We start from the raw sequence: 21,920 nt of genomic DNA on the forward strand, positions 1-21,920 counted from the left end.
AGATGACTGCCAGAAAACTAGAGCTCAGCAGTGAATTTGGTAAAGTTGCTGGATACAAAATTAACACATAGAAATCTCTTGAATTCCTATGCACTAACAACAGACGATTGGAAAGAGAAGTTAAGGAAACAATCCCATTTACCATCACATCAAAGAGAATAAAATACCTCAGAATAAACCTACCAAAGGAAGCAAAAGACCTGTACTTAGAAAACGATAAGATACTCTTGAAAGAAATAAAAGATGACACCAACAGATGGAGAGAGATACGATGTTCTTGGATTGGAAGAAGAATATTGTGAAAATGACTATACTACTGAAAGCAGTCAACAGAGTCAGTGCAATTCCTATCGAATTACCAGTAGTATTTTTCACAGAATTAGAACAAAAATTTTTACAATTGGTATGGGAACACAAAAGATCCCAAATAGCCAAAGCAATCTTAAGGAAGAAGAATGGAGCTGGAAGAATCAAGCTCCCTGACTTCAGACAATACTACAAAGAGATGGTCATCAAAACAATATGGTACTGGCACAAAAACAAATATGGATCAGTTGAACAGAATAGAAAGTCTAGAGATAATCCATGTACCTATGGTCACCTAATCTATGACAAAGGAGGCAAAATATACAATGGAGAAAAGACAAGCTCTTCAATAAGTGGTGCTGGGAAAACTGGACTGCCATATGTAAAAGACTGAAATTAGAACATTCCATAACACCATATTAAAAAATAAGCTCAGAATGGATTAAAGACCTAAATTTAAGACTGGATACTACAAAACTCTTAGAGGAGGACATAGGCAGAACTCTCTCTGACATAAATCACTGCAAGATCTTTATCAATCCACTGCCTTGAGTAATGAAAATAAAAACAAAAATAAACAAATTGGACTTAATTAAACTTAAATGCCTTTGCACAGCAAAGGAAACCATAAACAAAGACAATCCACAGAATGAGAGAAAATGTTTGCAAACAAAGTGACCAACAAGGGATTAATCTCCAGAATATACAAACAGCTCGTGCACTTCAATGTCAGAAAAACAAACAACTCAGTCAAAAAAGTGGGCAGAAGATCTAAGCAGACATTTCTCCAGAGAAGATGTACAGATGATCAAGAGGCACATAAAAACATGCTCAACATAACTAAGTAATCCACACATCACTAAAGAAATCCAAATCAAAACTACGATGAGGTGTCCCTTCACATTGGTCAGAATAGCCATCATGGAAAACACCAGCAGACAGTAAGTGCTGGGGAAGGTGTGGAGAAAGGGAAACCTCCTACACTGCTGGTGGGAATGTAAATTGGTACAACCATTATGGAGAACAGTATAGAGGCTCCTTAAAAAACTAAAAATAGAGCTACCCGTGATCCGGCAATCCTACTCCTGGGCCTGTATCTGGAGAAAACCATGATCTGAAAGGGTCCATGCATTCATTGCAGCACTGATTACAATAGCCAAGACATGGAAGCATCCTAAATGTCCACGTCGGAGGAGTGGATAAAGATGTGGAGAGAGAGATATATATTTTAACATATTTATGTAGAGGCAGAGGATGGGATGGTTAGCATCACAGACTCAATGGACATGAGTGTGAGCAAACTCTGGGAGATAGTGGAGGACCGAGGAGCCTGGCGTGCTACAGTCCCTAGGGTCTCCAAGAGCTGGACACAGCTCAGTGACTAAACAACAAAGTATCACCGAGTTACTGAGTCACAGCAATAAGGACATGTAATTCAGATCAGTGCTGTTTTCCCCCTGCCATGCCAGCTGTAAAGATGCCATTGTGTAACTGTTCCATTTTTGCCTCTGTGCCACTCAGACCCGTTTGTTTGGAACCTCTTTTTGGTGAAGGTAAAAACACCTGAACATTTTGCTTCATATTTTAATATTCACAAATAATCCATATAGTCAGGAAAACAGAATCTATACTAATGGTTTCAATAGAATGGATTTAACGTGTGAAAATTTCTAGTACAAGGTGTTAGAGAGTTGAGAGGGCAGAGAGCGAATACTGAAAGTACAAAGAGTTAACAATTCCAGAGTGTATCCACCACCCCTAGGATGGGAGAAGCAAAGGAAGAGAGGGAAGAGGGTGGGGGTGTCAGAACCTGGAAGCGTGGGAGAGACACCCCGTCCCACTCCCTTCCTGCCAGGGCTGGGCCTTAGACCTCTGAGGGGGGTGGGGCCACTGGCTGCTATTGCTGGTAACTCCAAGAGGTCAAGATGAAGTTGGTTCTGCCAGGAGAGGTTAGAACCACCTGCCGACACGGGTGAAATGCCACGCTGTCGGGGAAAAGCAGGCAAAACAGAAGTAATTTTCTTCTCCTTTTCTCCAGTTTTCTAACTTGTATCTGGTGCCCCTATGGACAGAACCTAACAGGAAGTCACCTAGCAAAGGTGAGATATTTGCTGAGTCTCAGCCCCCACATCACAAGGCAGAATTTAGGGTCTAGGAGCTGCAAGTCCACCACCCCTTCGGGCTACTCCACAGCCCCCATACACACCTTTCTACGCATATTGGTACTTCCATGCAGCAGCAACTTTGTTCTTCCACTGAGAAGATGTAACTATCCTTTATGCAGAGAGAGGCCTCACATTCCCTCTCCAGAAGGGAAGTAACAAAGTCCCAATGGTCATAAATATCAATGTCTGTGTAATTATGAATTCCTTCTCTAATTTAGTCACAGGTCTCCTTAATATTTTATACCTTAGTGAATAAATTCCAGGCTTCCAATTCTGGGCAAGATTGAGCAAGCACATCCCATCCTGTTTCTGGAAAAGACGGACTGGTTAGGATCCTCAGGACTTAAGAGATGTTCCAGCAGTTCCCTTGGATTTTTTTTTTCCCCTTCCTTTCTTCCTCCATTTCTCCCTGCCTCTCATACATCTTAGCCTCAGAGCTAGAGATGGCTATGGCACAGGGACAGGTAACACGCTAAACAAATGTGCAGACAGCCATCCCCCACTTTCTCTTGTAAGGGCTGGGAAGAAGGCAGAGAGGCAGATGGAACCTTCTGACCATACCCGCTGTACACCAGGCAGACGCCACCAAAGAAGCCATATGTCCCCCTGCCAGCTAGAGGCTGTGGTTATAGAGATTGTCTACAGAGCCCTGCCGTCCATCCCCATCCTGCACTAACAGGAGCAGAGACGGCGCTCCTGCCCTGCCCCCTGTCCACTCTGGGGACTGTGAATGGAGCCCACCTGACCATGCATGTCCTCCATGAAGCGAATGTCAGCGAAGAGGCAGCTGCAGAGACTGTTGTGGGGGTGGGGGGAATCCAGTCTGCCATCCCCAGCCTGCGCCAGACAACCAGGCAGCAAGAGGCAGCATCGCATCCCTTCCCAGCTAGAGTGGAGGGAAGGTTGCGTTAGAGAGGGGTTCTTTAAATCTGTGTGTGAAATTCTGAGCACACTAGTGCTCCTCTCCCTTCAAAGCAGCCCGTGCATGAAACTGACCAGAACCAACACAAGAAAAGCTATGAGAAATAAACTATGGTGTAGAATACTGCCCAGGTTCCAGAGTGGCCCCTGGGTAGCATGCAAGTTGGGTGGACCAGAATAGCCCCAATATAGTCTTTGAAAATTAAATTGATATTCAGCCCACAGAAGTGGATCAGGACATGCATTCTGAACCTAAACTCCATGCTAAAATTGAACACGTACAAGGCAGCAGCATTGCATAGTAATACTCAACATGTTCAGGAAAAAATCCAAGATTACTCTCATACAAAGAACCAGGGAAATTGCAGCCTTACTGAGAAAAGATAATCAATAGTTGCCAACACCAAGATGACACAGATGCTGGAATTCTTGACCAGGATATTAAAACTGCTGTTTAAAAAAGAATCCTCTAATAAGCAATTAAGAGCACTGTTAAGTGGAAAAAATAGAAAGTTTCCACTTTCAGCAAAGAAACAGAAGATATAAAGAAAAACCAGATGGTAATTTCAGTACTGAAAATTTCAGTAACCAAAATTTAAAACTTGATGGGCTCAATCAGTGAATGAAAATAACAGGAAAGAATTGGTGAACTTGAGGATGAAACAATAGGAAGTATCCAGTCTAAATAGCATGGAGAAAATAGATTGGAAAAAAAAACAAAAAGTGGACAGACACTCAGGGGCTGGTGGGACAGTCACAAAAGATATAACATTCATGTCATCAGAGTCCCAGGAGAGGAGAAAAAATGTGGGGCAGAAAAAATATTTGGCGAAATAATGGCTGAAAGCTTGCAAAATTTGTCTGTAAGGTCACTAAATTTATAGACTTAAGAAGCTGAGGAAACCACAAATATCCAAAAAATAAGTTGTATAAAGTATGTACCTTGTATGTACCAAGTAAATCCTGGCAGTAATTCTTGTATCAAATAGACATTGGAAGAGAAGAGGAGACAAATAAATTGGGATGTATATGCATAAGGAATGGGGCTTCCCTGTGGCGCAGACAGTAAAGCATCTGCCTGCAATGCAGGAGACTCAGGTTCGATCCTTGGGTCGGGCAGATCCCCTGGAGAAGGAAACGGCAACCCACTCCAGTATTCTTGCCTGGAGAATCCCGTGGACAGAGGAGCCTGGTGGGCTGTAGTCCATGGAGTCTGATGCGTAAGGAAAGAAGAAAGGCTCATGGCTGCTCTTTTCTTGCTCCGGCAGCTTGGTCCTGAGCAGCTACCCATCTCCCCTCCCTTTGTTCTCAGCCAGCACTCTAGCAGGTTTATTACAGACCCAGTTTCTTCAATGGCTCTAGTACTATTCAGACTCTCTATTTCTTCTTGTGTTAGTTTTTTTGATAAGTTGTGTTTTCCAAGGACTCTGTTTATTTCATCTAAATTGTGAAATGCATTGCTATAAAATCATCCATAGCATTATCTTGTTATTGTTTATAAATTCTATAGATTTTGAAATGATGTGTTTTTTTTCATTCTTGATAATTTTCATTTTCTCTCCTTTTCTTGATCAGCCTTGGTGAAGGAATGTCAATGTCATATTCTTTGCGAAGAATCAACTTTTGATTTTGTTATACACTTTTCTTTAGTGTTTACTTGTTTTATATTTATTAACTATTCTTTTCTTGATTAATCTCTTCCTCAGTTTCAGGAGTTTAAGTTGCTGTTACTTTTCTAACCTTTTGAGTTGATAGTTTAGATCAGTGATCTCAATATTCATTTTTCTAATATTTGCATTTCAAGCTGTAAATTTCTCCTTAATTAGGGCTTTAGGTACTATTCCAAGTTTTGACTTGTTCTATTTTTATTATCAAGTTTAAAATATTTTCTAATTTCTATTGTAATATCTTCTTTGACCCATAAAAACATTAATATATTGCAAACTTTTGTCAGTTTTAAAAATTATGTTTTTCTTATTGATTTCTGATTTGGTTCCACTGTGGTCAGAAAATGTACTACATAGGATTTCATTGTTTTGGAATTTATTGAGACTCTGTGGCTCAGTAAAAGGTCTATTTTGGTAAATGTTCCGTAGGCCCCTAGAAAGAGTAGACGTTCTGCAGCTGAAGATTTAATAGCCTTAGTAGGTCACTTAGGTGAGGTTAGGTACATTGGCATCTTTAATATAGTCAAAATTTTTTATTTGATTGTTTTTATTCTTCTCTAGAATATGCAACTTTGTTTCTTCTGATTTGGTTTGGTTGTGTGTGTCTGTAGCCTTTATCATTTCTGTAGTAGTTACAATCACAATCTTCTTTTAAATAAAAAATGGTTTAAACAATGCTTAATATGTGGGAATCAAAGGAAAAGCATGAGGCAGACCTTTCTTACTGTGACTCCAGAGACAGAGGCGTCTCCCACACGGGAATTTTTCCGAAAGGGGCAGCCAGCGGCCCTCCAGCGTCCAAGGTGGTTTTACTAGTCCTGCCTGGAGCCGAAAAATAGGCCAGATGACTTCCCCCAGTCCCTCAGCTGTAATGAATCTAAGGGATCAGAAGCCAGGCAAACGTGTAAGGTGGGGTTTCATGTGAAATAGTATCCAATGCTATGCGTAGGAAGTGCCAGACTCCCTCTGAGGATCCAGGGGTATTTGGAGGTGGTGCCAGCAGCGCGTTAGGAGTGGAAGGGAGAACGGGCCGCTGCCTTAGTGAAGGAGAGTCTGGTGACCGGGGCCTGTTTGGATCACGGTTCTGCTGTCTCTCTTCAGACCTAACATGCAGGCTCAGGCCCCAGAGTCTCTCACAAACCACAGGGCAATCTCACAAACAGGCATGTCTCTCACCAACCAGGGCATTTTAAAGCAGAGCTGCTTTTGGAGGGTTGGAAGCATCACTCTACAGAGATGGTTTTAAAGCACCAGGCTCCACGGGTTGCTTAAGGGGCTTGAAGCAGAAGCTGAAGGCAGCTCGGTGATGGCACACTCCATGCCTGAGCTATGAGAAAGGAAGGCAGCCCCATGCAGGGATGAAAGCAGTGATGGGGGAAGATCTCTGCTACCTGGGCTGTTAGCTTGAAACCGCTCATGACCTCTGGAATCCCTTTTCCGGAGGCAGTTGTTGGAGCCACAGCAGTGCTCAGCCAGCCTCTGCGAAACAATAGCTCATGAAGGGAATGTTGAGGCTGTCCCGGGATCCTCCAACAAGGCTGCTGCACCAGCCTGGTTCAGAGAGGATCCAAACCTCCCTGCGGTGGGTGCCATTCATTGCACCCCAGGCAGAAAGCTGTCTTAGTGTCAGAACGGGAAGGGAACCTTGAAGACCGTTCTATCACTTCCTGCTTTATTGCTGAGAAAACTGAGGTGTGAAGAGGTTATGTTACTTCTCTAAGGTGTTAAAAGTACGTTGAATATAACCCTTTAAGGGACACCCTAGCAAGTTCTCGGGACTGAAAGGCCAGACCCTATAAGAAAGGCTTCTTTTTTTTTTTCCTTCCAGTGTCTGTGACTTGAGCACATAGACATTTGGATTCAAGACTTAATGCCTGGGTATCATTATTTAATTGGAAGAAAACACAGGGGTCATTTGCCTGTTTAAATGGGTCGTATTCCCTGTTGGAAGGCAAAGAGCTTTGGGAAATGTTACATTCTCTAGCCAGCCCCGAAATCAGGAGCAAAAGAGTGATCTTCCCTGGCCCTGCAAGTTTCTGACTTGTTTGACAAGCTCTAGTGAGCTACCAGATGTGGAAATTCTTTTCAGCCTGGGATAATTTATTTATCTGTTTATGTATTTTACCAGGAAAGTATCTATTGAGTATCTTGATACTCATTTGCAAGAAGCTCCTGGGGGAACAGTAGCAGTGTATAGTGTTACTCGAATGTTTGATTTCCCTCCCCCCCAACGTCCGTCTGCTTTTATTTCAAACCTAAAAAGGGGAGAAATAAAATGTAACTTGTTCCTTCTCCCCTCCCCTGCCTTTCAGAGAGGCCGTTTAAAACATGTGGCAGAAAATGAGCCATGCAGACTTGGCTGGCTGTATGAACCCGGGAATTTATTTTTCCTTTCGGACTTTGATCTTCATTTCCAACCATAAAAATTATTGGTAGCACTGAAGTGTTGAACATTTTTCACCTGAGAGATGTGGAACTCTCTTGGCTAATAATCCTGGTTATAAAGTCAGTCGTTCGCGTGGGGCTGAGAGTTGACTACGAGCAGCCATGTGCTGTTTGGCCCACAAAGTGCTGATCCCTTCCTCTGCTGCCTCTGCACCCCGTAGGTGGCAGCCGCTGGGTAAACGGCTTGGATGCTAATAAATTATGAGAATTTATCTGTGTTACTTTGTTCACAACTCCACAAGGTGATGGCAGGTAAAGAATCAGGAGAAGACAGCAGAATAGTGTGGAAGGCCCCACTTTTTTTTTTTTTTTTTCTTGAGGACTCTAAACCATCTCCGGGTGGGTTTTCCTGCTGTAGAAGCACCAAGGGGAAAAGCACCTACGTTAGAACATGCTGGGTGAGTGTGGTCACACGGGGGACTCATACGCCAATTGACGTGGTGGGGGCAGAACTTGCATTTGGGTTGACATCGGAAGCTGGGGTTGGTTCACCCATGTAGGGCCAGGTGATGGACAGGCTAAGAGGTCAGCTGAAAAGTTGAAGGCAGTGAAGAGGTGTTGTAGGTTTGCAAAGACATATATGGTCCAGTCAGTGAGATCACAGGATGAATTAGAGGTGACAGGTTGAAAACAGGATAAGCCAGTTAGATAATGGTTGTGGTGGCTTAACGTTCACCTGGGTTGAAGAACAAAGGGGGAAGGGAAGGACGGGTGCCTCTAGGGCTCGGATTTGATTGGTGTTGAGGGAGCTTGGCTAGTTGGAGGATTCCAGAGCTGAGCCTGTAGTACCTAACAGTTACATTTTAAATAGAATCAGTTAACTTTAAAGGTCTCTATATATTCATCCAGTGAGAGATGATTCTGTGATTCTAAGTAAACCATCCCGCTTTTTCTCTTCTCACTAGAAGAACAGAAAGATGGAAACAACCTATCATAGACTTCATAACAACCCTTTTAAAAAGCTGGTGGGTAACTTTTGAAGAGGAAGAAAGGCTATCTCTGTCCTCCTGGGCGCCCCCTCTGAGCCGCCTGCAGGGTCAGGGCCTCAGACACCGCGTCTTGGGCTGGGTCTCACCGACCTGTGGCTGTGAGCCTTCCGACAGGGAATTAACTGCTGTCCTTGCTAGACTTCAGCCCTAGAGTCCTAAATCTGAGATTGTGCTCAAGAGTTGTTGGAAATCCAGGGAGGGTTTTCTTTACGGTACTTGGAGCCACCTGTCTCATCCTGCCGTGGGCCCTACAACAGGCCCCATGACACCCTGTGGTTTCACCTAGGGCACCAAGAAGCTGGGTTCTTACAGCCCGCATGGATGAAAAGCAAAGCCTCCTTAAAGGAGAGCCCAGATGCAGATAACAGCCCGCATGGGGAACCAGCGCCACGGGTTCCCGTCCCTCGGCGTGTGGTCTGACCCAGAGGCTGCCTGGAGGGACTGAGGGCTCAGGTGTCTCCTGCTCCTCTCTGGATGATGGGCTGTAGCAATAGCTCCCCGTGGAGCCAGGGCAGGAGTTGGTCCACATGGCTGCTCAGGCGTCCCAGCGAGCCAGGCCTGTCCCTGTCTGGGACATGGGCAAACTCAAACCTTGCTAGAGCGGTTCTGGATCAGCGTTCATTTGTGCTGGGTCTGTGCTCAAGCTTTACAATAGCTAGCTCCATTTCGCCAAAGCTGAGCTTTTTTTTTTTTGGAATGTAATTGCTCTACAGTGTTGTGTTACTTTATAATATTGTGTTAGTTTCTGCTATACAACAACATGAAACAGACACAGACACACAGACGCACACAGACACACACAGACACACAGACACACACAGACACACAGACACACACAGACACACACAGACACACAGACACACAGACACACACACAGACACACAGACACACACACACACACACACACAGACACACACACACACACAGACACACACACACACACACACACAGACACACACACACACACACACACACACACACACACACCCTCTCCTAGGAGCCTCCCTCCCACCCACCCCCTCCCGCCCCTCTGGGTCCTCATGGAGCAAGAAGCTGAGCTCCCTGTGCTACACAGCAGCTTCCTGCCAGAAAGCTGAGCTTTTTGAAAACCAAAGGCTGTCTGGGACTTGCGGTGACTTCTCCATTTTGAGTCTGAAGAAGCTGGTGACTGGAAGCTGTCTGTGAGCCTTGTGTATTACATCCGAGTGGGTGACAGTTCCCCCCGGAGTCCCTTTCCTGGGCCTGGCCACCCTGCGGGTCAGTAGAGTGTGGACTGTTGAAAGGATATCTGTCTGTCTTTCTCCTTTCCTTTTAGTCACGTGAAGAGCTGCCTTTATAGAGATTGTTGTCTCAAGATGAGAGAACGAGCTGGAACGAAAGGACCCGCTGGTAAGGGAGTGACTCATTCTGTGAGGGTCCCTGCCCACCAGGTTCAGTCAGAGCATCCCTCACAGGAGACCCGAGGAAGACTGGGGTCGGAGGGAGTTGTCCTCCCTAGAGCATGACCTCCCTGGGGTCCTCTCCACATCACTTCAGGCTCCCAGTCTCCAGCCTGTAGGAGCCCTGAATCCTCTGTTAGGCCTAGGCTGTCTCCAGCCTGCACTGATTTGCACCCAGACTCGCGGGGCCTGGAAAGAGGCTAGTTTTCAAGTGCCGTGCTGCCCACGAGCTGCTGAAAGCGGACCCCAAGCAGCGGGCCCGGGCCCACGGAGGTGCTGAGAGAAGCTGCCATGAGGTTTGACCTCTCGGAGCTTTCCTAAAGCACCCAGTCCCCATCGGAGAGTAAGTCAAACAAATATTAAGGGAAGGAAATCGAATATGTCTGCTGAACTTTGAAATAACATCTGATGGTTTAAAAAAAAGAAAAAAAGCCCCCAGTTGGGAATTAAAGTAGAGTGACACTTTTTCCTTCCCCACTGAGCAGAGTAAAACAGCAGGCCCAGAATTTGTTTGCCTAGCCGTTAATGAAACAGTAAATGGAGGACTCCGGCCCCTTATCCCGAAGAGGAGGGAGGTGCTGCCCGCTGGCACGTCCGACCACCGAAGGGCGTCTCCTCACAGTCTCCCATCCCACAGAGGTGATTTCATGGTTTTCCGTGGAGCTTTGTGCCGGTGAGGGAAGAGCTCACTGACCTGTCCGCTCCCTGCCCTCTGTGACCGCCCCCCACGCCCCGCTTTACCATCTTTTCTGTCCGCAGTACCGGCAGGCCCACCTGGCTCTGCAGTTCTCTGCCTCAAGAATGAATGCTTGTAATGTGGAATAGTTATTTTAAAGAGGTGTTGGTCCACTTGATGGTTTACAGAATGCGTACTTTCCCTCCCCCTATTCTGAAGGAGAGAACTGTCACGATACTCCAGCCCTGACAGGATCCATACGTTTGCGGGTTATTGTTCCAAAACCTGCCTGTTGTCTCTTTGGGATTGATTACAGACCTTGGCTGCCCCAGGAATCCAGAGCTTCAGGATTTGGTTTATGATTTGGGGATAGAGGGAATTTGTCTTGCATGGACTGCTTCTCTGCCTTGATTTTGATGGAGGTCCTTAGAGGAGGTGTGTGGGCAGGACTTGGCATGGGACCAGGGGAAATGAAACCCACCACAGCTCTCTCAGGAGGGCAGTGCCCGCAGCCCTCCGAGCAGGATTCTGTGGTGGGGTTCCCGAGTGTGAAGCTACACCATTCATCGCCAGTTATAAAGCTGCTTGCAAAGTCAGGACTTTGAGACAGTGGTTGGTGGGTGTCATTGCATTAGACAGGGCAATTCCTGGTTTTGAAAGAAGAGAAAGAAACAAAACTTTAAAGGAATGGAATATTCCCCTAATCTTAGACATGTCACGTCTGGGAGAAGGAATCTCAGGAAAGCAAGGTGGGCCAGTGGGTGTGATATATACAGTTCACTTCTCAGATCAGATTTGTTTCTCGGTGCTCCGAAATTGGTGTGTATGGTTCACCTTAATCGTGGTTGTAGCTGCTGCTATCTGTTGCCTGCTTTAGAGTAAGAGTTGGCAGCCTTTAAAAGTAAAATTGCTAGGATCCCATCTAGCCTTTGGGTTGGGCTGTAGATTTGAGAGGTGGGGCAGAAGTCCTGAACACATGTGAACACTGCCCCTGGAGAAGGAAGGAAGGGGCTAACTTCTTATAACCAAGGTCACTAATTATATCCGCGATCTAGATCTGGGGCTGGACTGACAAATTTCCCTTGAGCGCAGTCCATCCAGACAGGCTTATCTGCCTGGTTTACTGGTGTATGCCTAGAGTGAGTGTGTTCCATCCAGACAGGCTTGTCTACCTGGTTTACTGGGGTATGCCTAGAGTGAGCACGGCCCATCCAGACAGGCCTGTCTGCCTGGTTTGCTGTGTATGCCTAGAGTGAGCACGGTCCATCCAGACAGGCCTGTTGGGGCCTGTTGGGGGGCTTGCTGGTGGATGCCTAGAGTGTATGCCTGGTTTGCTGATGGATGCCTAGAGCTTGACAAATAGCGGGTGCTCAGGAAATACTCATTGACCGAGTGGACTTAATGTGATTGGACATTCAATTTTCTTATTTATAGTTTCTGGGAGTGAAATTATAAGGTGTTTTTCAAAGTTAAGTGACTCCATATTTTGTATTCAGGGGGAGCTATCTGGTCTTCTCTGGGTTAGCAAAGAGTAAAACTTTGTACTAGTTATTTATCTGATTGAGGGAAGTGGAGATTTTAGCTGAACTTTGTAATTTAATAACTTTCTTTTCCTTTCTCCCCTTAAAATTCCTGAAGCTTTTTCCTTCTTCCTGCTTTACCACCCCCGACTTAACTCATTTTTTTTGTTTTGTGTTTTGTACTTTTTCCTGCATGCTTACTTTATTTCATCTCCAGTTTTTTAATGGAAATGCCATTCGCTTTTCTAAATAGTAAGCTCCTTAGTAGCAAGAAATATGCTTTGTTTTTGTATTCACTCTTTGAAGTGCAGTTATAAAACTAAGCATGTAACTACCATATAACTCTGCAGTATCCCAGAGGCAGTCAAATTTATGCCTCCACAGTGGGCACAATGACTCTTCATAATAGCTTCATTTGTCGTGCCAAAAAATGAATCAGCCCGGATGTCTTTCAGAGAATGAATGGTAACCAACTGTGGTACATCCACACCGTGGAATACCACTCACCAGTGAAAAGGAGCAAACTGTTGATACACACAACCACTTAGGTGAATCTCTGGGGAGTTAAACTGAGTGAAAAAAACTAATCCTGAAAGGGTATATATGCTGTGTGGTTCCATTGATACATAGCCTTCTTGAAATTATGAAATTGTAGAGATAGAGAACAGATTAGCAGTTGTCGGAGGGAATCTGGATGGAGAGGATCTTTAAAAGGAGGGACCCTCAGTGCTGGCAGTGCTCTCTATCCTGGCTGTATCAGTGTCAATACCATGTGGTTAAGTCACACTGTAGTTTTGCAAGATGTTACCATTGAGGGAAACTAGGGAAAGATCCGGAGAAGGCGATGGCACCCCACTCCAGCACTCTTGCCTGGAAAATCCCATGGACGGAGGAGCCTGGTGGGCGGCAGTCCGTGGGTCGCTAGGAGTCGGACACGGCTGAGAGACTTCACTTTCACTTTTCGCTTTCATGCATTGAAGGAAATGGCAACCCACTCCAGTGTTCTTGCCTGGAGAATCCCAGGGATAGGGGGGCCTGGTGGGCTGCCATCTGTGGGGTCGCACAGAGTCGGACACGACTGAAGTGACTTAGCAGCAGCAGCAGGGAAAGGTCATACAGGATCTCTCTGCATTATTTCTTACAGCTGCTTTTGAATCCACAATTATCTCAAAATAAAATGTTGAGTTGAAAAACCGTGAAAACTCAGTAAGTATCCAAGGGTTAAATGTGTAAATGAGTTAATAAATAGGAACACTCAAATCTCTTCATCCCTATACTATGACTTTACTTTGCTGTGGGATTGCTTTTCTAGAACTTCACAGCAGGATTAATATCTCTAAGATGGGTGGAATACCTTTATCTCTAAGATGGGTGGAATACCTTTGAATCTTTAAAGAGAAGCTGTTGAGGGCATCATCTGTTTTGATGGTTTGGACTTTATTCTAGTTTTTGCCTTTTGTAGTAAACTGTCCCAAATCATTTTTGGGGACGTAGGTGGGGTCAAAATACATAAGGAATTTTAAAGAGTTCTTCTGCTTCTTGATTCTCCACCAAGATATTACGGAGTTTAGGCACATAAGGAGGGCACTATGGTGGATTAAAGAATCAGTTCAGAACCACATTTATGCTTCAGAGTCAACCAGGATTATAGTTTGTGGTCAATGCCGTTTCCTTCCTTTGCACAATAAGAAGAAAACAAACCTGGCCAGTTCCACAGTGTCTTCTGTGACAAGTGATCTGAGTCCCCAGGGCGGTGGCTTGAAGTCACGAGAATTTCTTTCTATTGCTGGATGGAGCTGGTGTCTTTGGTCCCTAGTCAGTCAAAGCGAGCCTCACCAAGATCAACTTGAAATTTTGAAGGCTGGGTAATGGTTATTTGCATTAGAAATAGAAACTTAGAGTCTCTGTTTATACCTCTTGCAGGATTTAAAGAGAGTAGCCATTTGGGTTACAATCATTGTTCTCCTTTTGGCTTCATTCAGTAATCCCCTGGGACTAGACTGAGAAGCAGTATGACCCCCCCCCCTTAACTGGAGTTGAGGTTATGGAAATAAAAATGATTTCACGTTTAGTGGGTCTTAAGGAGCGCAACATTTGAAAGCCCGTGACCTGACGCTGACCCGTGTCTTCCTCCTCCCATCCCCTCAAACTCTTGTCACATCTCCCCTGCCTCTCTCTATTCTCTCTCAAGAGATTCATTGCCTCATGAAAAATACGGGTTGAGTTTAATCTTCCATTCAGCTGCTCTTTGCTTGTCCTTCCCTCCTGGCCCCAGAGCCTCTGGGTCCCAGGGTTCCAGTAGGTGCTCGGGGGTCTTGCGTGGCATCTCTCTCGCTTGTTCCGCAGGCTGACGCGAGTTCCTTCTCTCAGTGGGTGAGCCTCTGGCTTTCTCTGCTGAATGGAAACCGTGTTCGCGACGAGCCTCGGGCTATCAGAAGACAGGTGCTGAGGGGAGCAGAAGGTCTTGTTGTTTTCCCCGCCGCCTCTCGCTCGCTGTCCTGTTCCCTCCCTGCTCATTCCGTGTGCGTGTGGGACCCTTGACTATCTCTGCCACCAGCTGCAGCCAGCTGAGCACACTGACACCGGTGTGACCTCAGACGCCGTCACCTGACTTCCTTGACAAGTGAGGGTCTGAGCTGGGGAAGAGGAGGTGCTTTTTAGAACCAGGAGAGCGGGCGACCACAAGACTTCATGAGCAGAGGCTGGACGGGAAGTTAGGCGGGACCACATGGTGTGACCTCGGGACCGCCGCCTCCTCTCCAGCCCTCATTTCCCATCTGTCCAGGGAGAGGATACCAGACCAAGTGACCTCTGCCTTCCCGATGACCCCCGAGGTAGTGTGGACGGCGCTCTGCAGCTTAGACTGCCCATGGGACCTCCATCTGGGGAGAGAGGGGAAAGGTTTACTGGCACACACTCCTCTTACCAGCTGTGGCCAGCCCTGGTCTGGCTCCTTAGCTTCACCACTGCCCCAGGCCTGAAGAAAGGGCTTGAGAGGAATGGTGATCATGTACCCCAGCGCCAGAGCACTGCGTCTAGCTGGACTGGGGTGAATAGGGTTGCTGCCAAAACCCAGAAGCCTTCCCATGGTGCTGCTCTTGCCGTTGGCTTATTTTAAGCAGAAACCCACCTTGGGTTGGAAAGGTCTCTGGGGCAGACTGAAGTGATCTATCTAATAACAGGTAAGGCTTAATACACAACGCAGCATGTACACGCGTTTGTGAAACCCATCAGCATTAGGGCACTCCAGATGACAGCTTTGGGGCTCACCGTCTCTGGGTGCCCAGCATGAACATTTAATGATGTTGGTGATGGACAGGGAGGCCTAGCATGCTGTGATTCATGGGGTCGCAAAGAGTCGGACACAACTGAGTGACTGAACTGAACTGAACAACCACCCTTGAAGAAAACTACCATCCACCATTGTAATTAAAAGCATGAGCTGAAAACAAGGCCAGTCAGTCCCTCCATCCTACTTCATCTCAGGAAGTTCCAAATATAAAAGGTGAGCTTTGTTCCCAGAGGGCTGAGAGTGAGTCCAATAACTGGCTTCTCTGTAGAAACCAGCTAGAAATTGGAACCCCGGCAGCCTCCCCCTCTCCCATCTGGGGAGCACGCAAGACAAGCCCGACGGGAAGGATGGCCACTAATTGCGAGGCGTTTGCACGTCGGGTTCCTTGCAGCGCTGCCCTGACTCACCTGCGCACGTGGCCGCAGGGTGAGGGCTGGGTCATAGCGTTCTATTCTGCTTTGATGGTCAGGGACTGACGCAATTGAGGGGATGTATGCAAGGAGAGGAATGAATCCTAGCCCCATTTGGGGTACCTTGGGCCCACCGTCCCCTGTTTCCCTCACCACTTCTTAGTCCGTCTCTTGGTTCACGAGTCCCAGTCATGTGGCATTCTTCTCAGGCAGTGGCGGTATCCTGTGGAGCTCTGCCTTTGAAAGTGTGATGACTGCAGTGGCCACTTCAGAGGGTCCCTTTCCCCTTGGAGCTAACCCGTGAGCTCATCAGACATCCCAGATGGGCGCCACCTGTTGTTATACCTTCCCAACCCCCTCACCCCCCGACACCTAGTCTGTTTCCTGAATCTGACTGTGGTTAGCACACACCCTGAGTTTAAAATGCACTTGCTTAGCTGGCTTAGAATATAGTGCATTATCCTCTTTTCAGGAACATTTATTGGGTACCTGTATGTGTATGGCATTTTAAAAACAAAGTTGAATAATGCAGACCAGCAACTGATCACAGTTGCTGAATTAGTTTCCTTGGAAATAGGTTAGTGGGGAAGAAGATATAAGAATTTAGGCCTGAAAGTGCATTAGAGGTCATTTAATCCAACCCCTCATTTTGCAGAGGGCAGAGAGGAATCAGGGCAACTTGAATAGGTCTGGGACACAACTTGTCCATGGCAGAACTGTTCCTAGGTATATGTTAACCATGTCCCGCGGTGCACTTTCTATAGGCATCAGTCAGGGCTACCTCCTTTGCCTTTTAAACAAAGGTAGAAGATCTTAGTTTTATCCTCTAGGAGTGGGAAGCCACAAAAGACGTCAGGAAGCTTACAAAAGAAAATATATATATATAAGTAGGTAACTCTGAAGATAGACACATGAGCAGAGCTGGCAGTCCAGAGAGGAGGAGATTTCCATAATCCAAGTAAGAAGTGGTTGGGACCAAGATTATAAAAATTAGAATGGAAGGAAATAGGATGGTATTCTGTTGTTGCCATCTTTGTTGGAATAGTGATATAAAAAGTGAAAGTGAAGTCGTGTCCAACTCTTTGCGACCCCATGGACTGTAGCCTACCAGGCTCCTCCCTCCATGGGATTTTCCAGGCAAGGATACTGGAGTGGATTACCATTTCCTTCTCCAGGAGATCTCCCCAACCCAGGGATTGAACCCAGGTCTCCCACATTGTAGGCAGACGCTTTACCATCTGAGCCACCAGGGAAGCCATCTTTGTTGGAATAGTGATATAGAAGTGAAGTTGCTCAGGCGTGTCCAACTCTTTGACACACACACACACACACACACACACACACACACGGACTGTTCAGATCACTGCCACGCCCCTGATCGAGGCGTGGGGTTTGTTTTAACAGACATGGGCCTCTGTCTTCAAAAATGTGTGCAATTTAAAATAGATGACGCTGTACACAAAAGATGTTGATAGTACAGGCAAGCAATTGAATGATGGCTTTGTGGCTTGAACATATTAATAGCTCTGGGAGCACTATTACTCCAACTATCGGGATGTAATGTGAAGTTTCAAATGCCTGCACTGCAATATATAAAGGCATCTGTTAGTAATGACAAAAGGCTGACCCCAGAGCATTTCCCTGAAGTCAAAAGAAAAAAAGTGGAATTAGGGCGGGAGGTGGGGAGCGATGAGGGAAAGGGGGTCGAAGTCGGGTTCCTGCTCTTCTGGCTGGGAAAATGCTTTACTGTATACCTAATCGGACTTCGTACTACACCCGGGCTCTGCAAGAAAGGGCCCGTCCCCTTCCGTTCCGCTCCGTTTTGATCCTGCAGTCAGCTGCAGAGTTATAGATGAAGTGACAAGGATGGTATCTTGATTGCATCCAGCTGCCTGGAGTAAGTCAAGGGCAGAGAGGCCCCGCCTGAGGAGCCACGCTCGCCGAAGCCTCCAAAGGCGTCTGAGAGCCAGGACACCTCCGATGCTTTCAGAGCGGCGGCGTTCAGCGTTCTGTGACCCAGTGTCACTAAATTAAGTTTCCCCAGAGAGAAGCCTGGTAAGTGGCTTGAGCTCACAGGAAGAGCACTGAAATCAAAACAGCCTTCAACCCTAAAACTGAGCCCGTGTTGTTATTGTTGCTGTCAACTGGGGGCTTGAAAAGAAGAACCCCTTGGGAAGGTGATTTCACCTTCCTCCCCATGGATTAGAGAGCTGTGCTGTGCCTAGTCGCTCAGTCGTGTCTGACTCTTGCGACCCCATGGACTGTAGCCCGCCAGCCTCCTCTGTCCATGGGGATTCTCCAGGCAAGAATGCTGGAGTGGGTAGCCTGTCCCTTCCCCAGGGGATCTTCCCAACCCAGGGGTCGAACCCAGGTCTCCTGCATTGCAAGCTGATTCTTTACCATCTAAGCCACCAGGGAAGCCCAGGAATACCGGAGTGGGTAGCCTGTCCCTTCCCCAGGAGATCTTCCCAACCCAGGAATTGAACTGGGGTCTCCTGCATGGCAGGCAGATTCTTACCAACTGAGCTACCAGGGAAGCCCCAGATTAGAGAGTTGACTCAAATACACGTGGGTGGGGGGAGACAGGATTCAGCTTCCATCCAACAGAGGTGCCAACGGAATGGATGCCCCCTGCCCTGCCCCTTCTCCTCTGCCTTGCCTGTCGCTGGTGCTGAGTGCAGTTGCTTGTGCTCGTAGCCCTCCAGAAATCTCTTTCATCCCGTTGAGATGAATTGCTGATGGTGGTTGTGATGTGGCTTGAACAGGCAGGTGCTCAGTGCTAAGCAGAGAAACCTGTCCGTGCACTTTGGGTCTACCCCGGCCTGCAGGGCTAGATAGAGGTTAGGACCCACAGCCTGTGTTGTGGCTCCGTAATAGTATTATATTATTTTAATCTGCTGAAATACAAACCCCAGAGTAGAGAGAACACAGCCGCAGCATTATACATCTGAAGAAGTGTTTGACACGGATTCATTTGTCTGCAGCTATTATGATGACGCCTGTGGCCGATTAGCTCTGTTGATTACAGCATGGTGTTCATGAGGCCAAGGCTGTGGGTTGGAGAGGCCTGTTAGGTGAGCTGGTTCCACACAAAGGAAACCTCTTTCTGCCATGCCAGACCACTTTCAAGACCCCAGTCAGACATCCGATGAAAGCAGATAAATGATCACAAAGACTGGGCAAGAGAGTGTAATGACTCAGCAAAGGTCCCTTACCCACTCCTGGAAAAGCAGTTTAAAACATGTGCTTTAGCGATGGTGAGTTGTTACTGTGGTCTTCTCACACAAAGGCTATCACATTATTATGAATGATGACTGGTGATCAGTACTGTTGCAGGCCTTCTTTCAGAATGAAGAAGTATACTAGCTCTGGCTGTGAAGAAAACAGGAAGGGGCTTTGGTCCCCTTCTTTCCTGCTCAGCTTTTTCCTGCCGAGGTTTTGCCTGTCCGTCCGTGCCTTCAGCAGGTGTGCGTGGAAGGCTGTCGTGCGCTTTGTACTTGGAATGCCACCGTGAACCTCTGTCCTCATGGAGTTTAAACTCTGTGGGAAGAAAAGAGATAATAAAGAAAAGTACACGATAAATAACCAGCGCAGTTTCGTGAAATGGAGGTTTGATAAAGAAAAGCATGGTGTGAGGGGTGTGATGAAGAATGGCTGGTCAGGGGATGGCGTCTGCCTTGGATGGGAGGGTCTGGAAAGGCCTCTCAGAGTAGGTGATAGTTAACTAGAGACCTGGCTGATGAGCAGGAACCAGCCTTTTGAAGAGCTAGGGGAACAGCCCATCAGGTAGCAGGTACAGAGGCCTTAAGGTCTAGTCACGGTTGAAACACAGGGAAACCCGTGGCTTGTCAAGAACGTGGTAAGAGAGAGGCTGGAGGGAGGAAGGCTGTTTAGAACCTGCTGAGGAGTTTGCATATTATTCTCAGGAGGAAGCCATCTTCTGTTTCATTGGTGGAGCATTTTTTAACGATCTTGTCGGAGGGGATGTTATGGATTGAACATGCCTAAAAAAGGTATTCCCTTTTTTACCTTTCACCAAAAGACTTCCCTAGTGGCTCAGACAGTAAAGCATCTGCCTACACTGTGGGAGATCCGGGTTCAATCCCAGGATGAGGAAGAGCCTCTGGAGAAGGAAATGGCAACCCACTCCAGTACTCTTGCCTAGAAAACCCCATGGACGGAGGAGCTGGGTAGGCTACAGTCCATGGGGTTGCAAAGAGTCGGACACGACTGAGCGACTTCACTTCTTCACTTCAAAAAAGGTATGCTGAAATCCTAATCCTTAGTAACCTTATTGGAAATAGGGTCTTTTCAGAGGTAATCAAGTTAAAGTGAGGTTGTTAGGGTGGGCCCTAATCCAGTTTATCTGGAATCCTTATAAAAAGGAGAAATTCGGACACAGAGGCACGCACTCAGAGAAGAAGTCCACATGAAGACAGAGGTTTGGACTGGTGTGTCTGCAAGCCAAGGAATGCCGGAGATTTTCAGCCACCCACCAGGAAGGAGCTGCGGGGAGGCAGGCAGGACCCTTCCCCTGGGTGAGACGGCCCCACCAGCACGCTGACTTCTGATTTCTAGATGTCTGCTGTTTTAAGCCCACCCACTTTATGTTTTAGAGCAGCCCTGTGCTCAGTTGCTCAGTCATGTCCGACTCTTTGCAACCCCAAGGACTGTAGCCCACCAGGCTCCTCTGTCCATGGAATTTTCCAGGCAAGAATACTGGAGGGGGTTGCCATTTTCTGCTTCAGGGGATCTTCCTGACCCAGGAATCGAACCTGCATCTCTTGCGTCTCCTGCATTGGCAGGTGGATTCTTTACCACTGTGCCACCTGAAAGGTGCAGGAGGGCGGGGGTCCTAGCATGCTGACTTTGGGAAAGCAGTGGTGCATCCTCCCTGGGGGGGCAAGCCTCTGGTTGTGGTAGCACGTATGACCATATGACTTAGATACATGTGGGTAAATATATAATGAATATATATATAAATGAATAGGATGGCACCCACTGGTTGAATTACCCTGTAAAGCATACCCTACTCTTCTTTTAGGAATGGTCCTTTTAGGGATGCTCTGTAAATGATGGTTTGGAAGGGCAGGGGTGGGAGCAAACAAGTTGGAAGCCTGTTGCAGTAATCCAGGAATCCACAGTAATCTGGTAATGACGGTGGTTTGAGCTGGGCACAGTGTAACGGAAGCAGTAGGAGGGCGTCAGAATAGAGTCAGCAGCACCTGCTAGAGGGCTGGGTGTGGGGAACGAGGAAAGAAGGAGGAAAGGCTGGCTCAGACAATCTACTGAGACAGGAAAGACTGAGAGGATGGCTTTTCCCAGGCTGTGGAATCAAGAGTCATGCTTCGGACATGTTGAGTTTGAGGTGCCTGTTGTTAATCCAGCTGAAGGTATTAAGTAAGTAGTTGGTGTATCAGAAACATTCAGGGCTAGACCTGCATTTAGAGGTCATCAGAGTCTCAGTTCAGTCCAGTTCAGCCGCTCAGTCGTGTCCAACTCTGCAACCCCATGAATCGCAGCACGCCAGGCCTCCCTGTCCATCACCAGTTCCCGGAGTTCACTCAGACTCATGTCCATCGAGTTGGTAATGCCATCCAGCCATCTCATCCTCTGTCGTCCCCTTCTCCAGATGGTATTTAAAAAGACTGAAGCTAGATGTTGCTTGTGGGGAGAGTTTAAGAGGGTATAGCTCTCCAAGACTAGGCCCTCGGGAACTCCACTGTGTAGAGGTCTGGGCGAGGATGAGGACTCAGTGGTGCTGAGCAGAGGCCCCAGGACAGCTGGTAAATTGTCAGTATTCACTAATGGTTAGTAGTTTAAAGGCTAAGGAAATTGTATGGAAATACATGGATGAAAGTATTGGATGTACCCCACCCTTGTATACCAATTCTGTTTAACAAAACTATATTTCAGAGCCTTTCCAAACGTGGAAATCAAATTTTTATTTTCAATATGTTATAGTTCATAAAATCAGGCAACGTCTCTATACCTAAGGCTTCCAAAAGATCATAAAAAATGTCTTGGTGCTCCAGATAGATTTTTTTTTCTTTTTCAGAAGCAGAGACTTTGTAAGTTTCCACAATCATC

At 46.8% G+C, this 21,920-nt stretch overlaps 1 protein-coding gene across 4 annotated transcripts in view; it reads left to right on the top strand.

The window, feature by feature from the left end:
- The window catches only part of EXT2 (exostosin glycosyltransferase 2), a 141,787-nt gene that overhangs the window by 108,206 nt on the left and 11,661 nt on the right, over positions 1–21,920 (top strand). The gene's annotated exons all lie outside the window — the stretch shown is intronic.

This window comes from Ovis aries, chromosome 15 (genome assembly GCF_016772045.2).
Source record: "Ovis aries strain OAR_USU_Benz2616 breed Rambouillet chromosome 15, ARS-UI_Ramb_v3.0, whole genome shotgun sequence".
Classification (NCBI taxonomy): domain Eukaryota; kingdom Metazoa; phylum Chordata; class Mammalia; order Artiodactyla; family Bovidae; genus Ovis; species Ovis aries.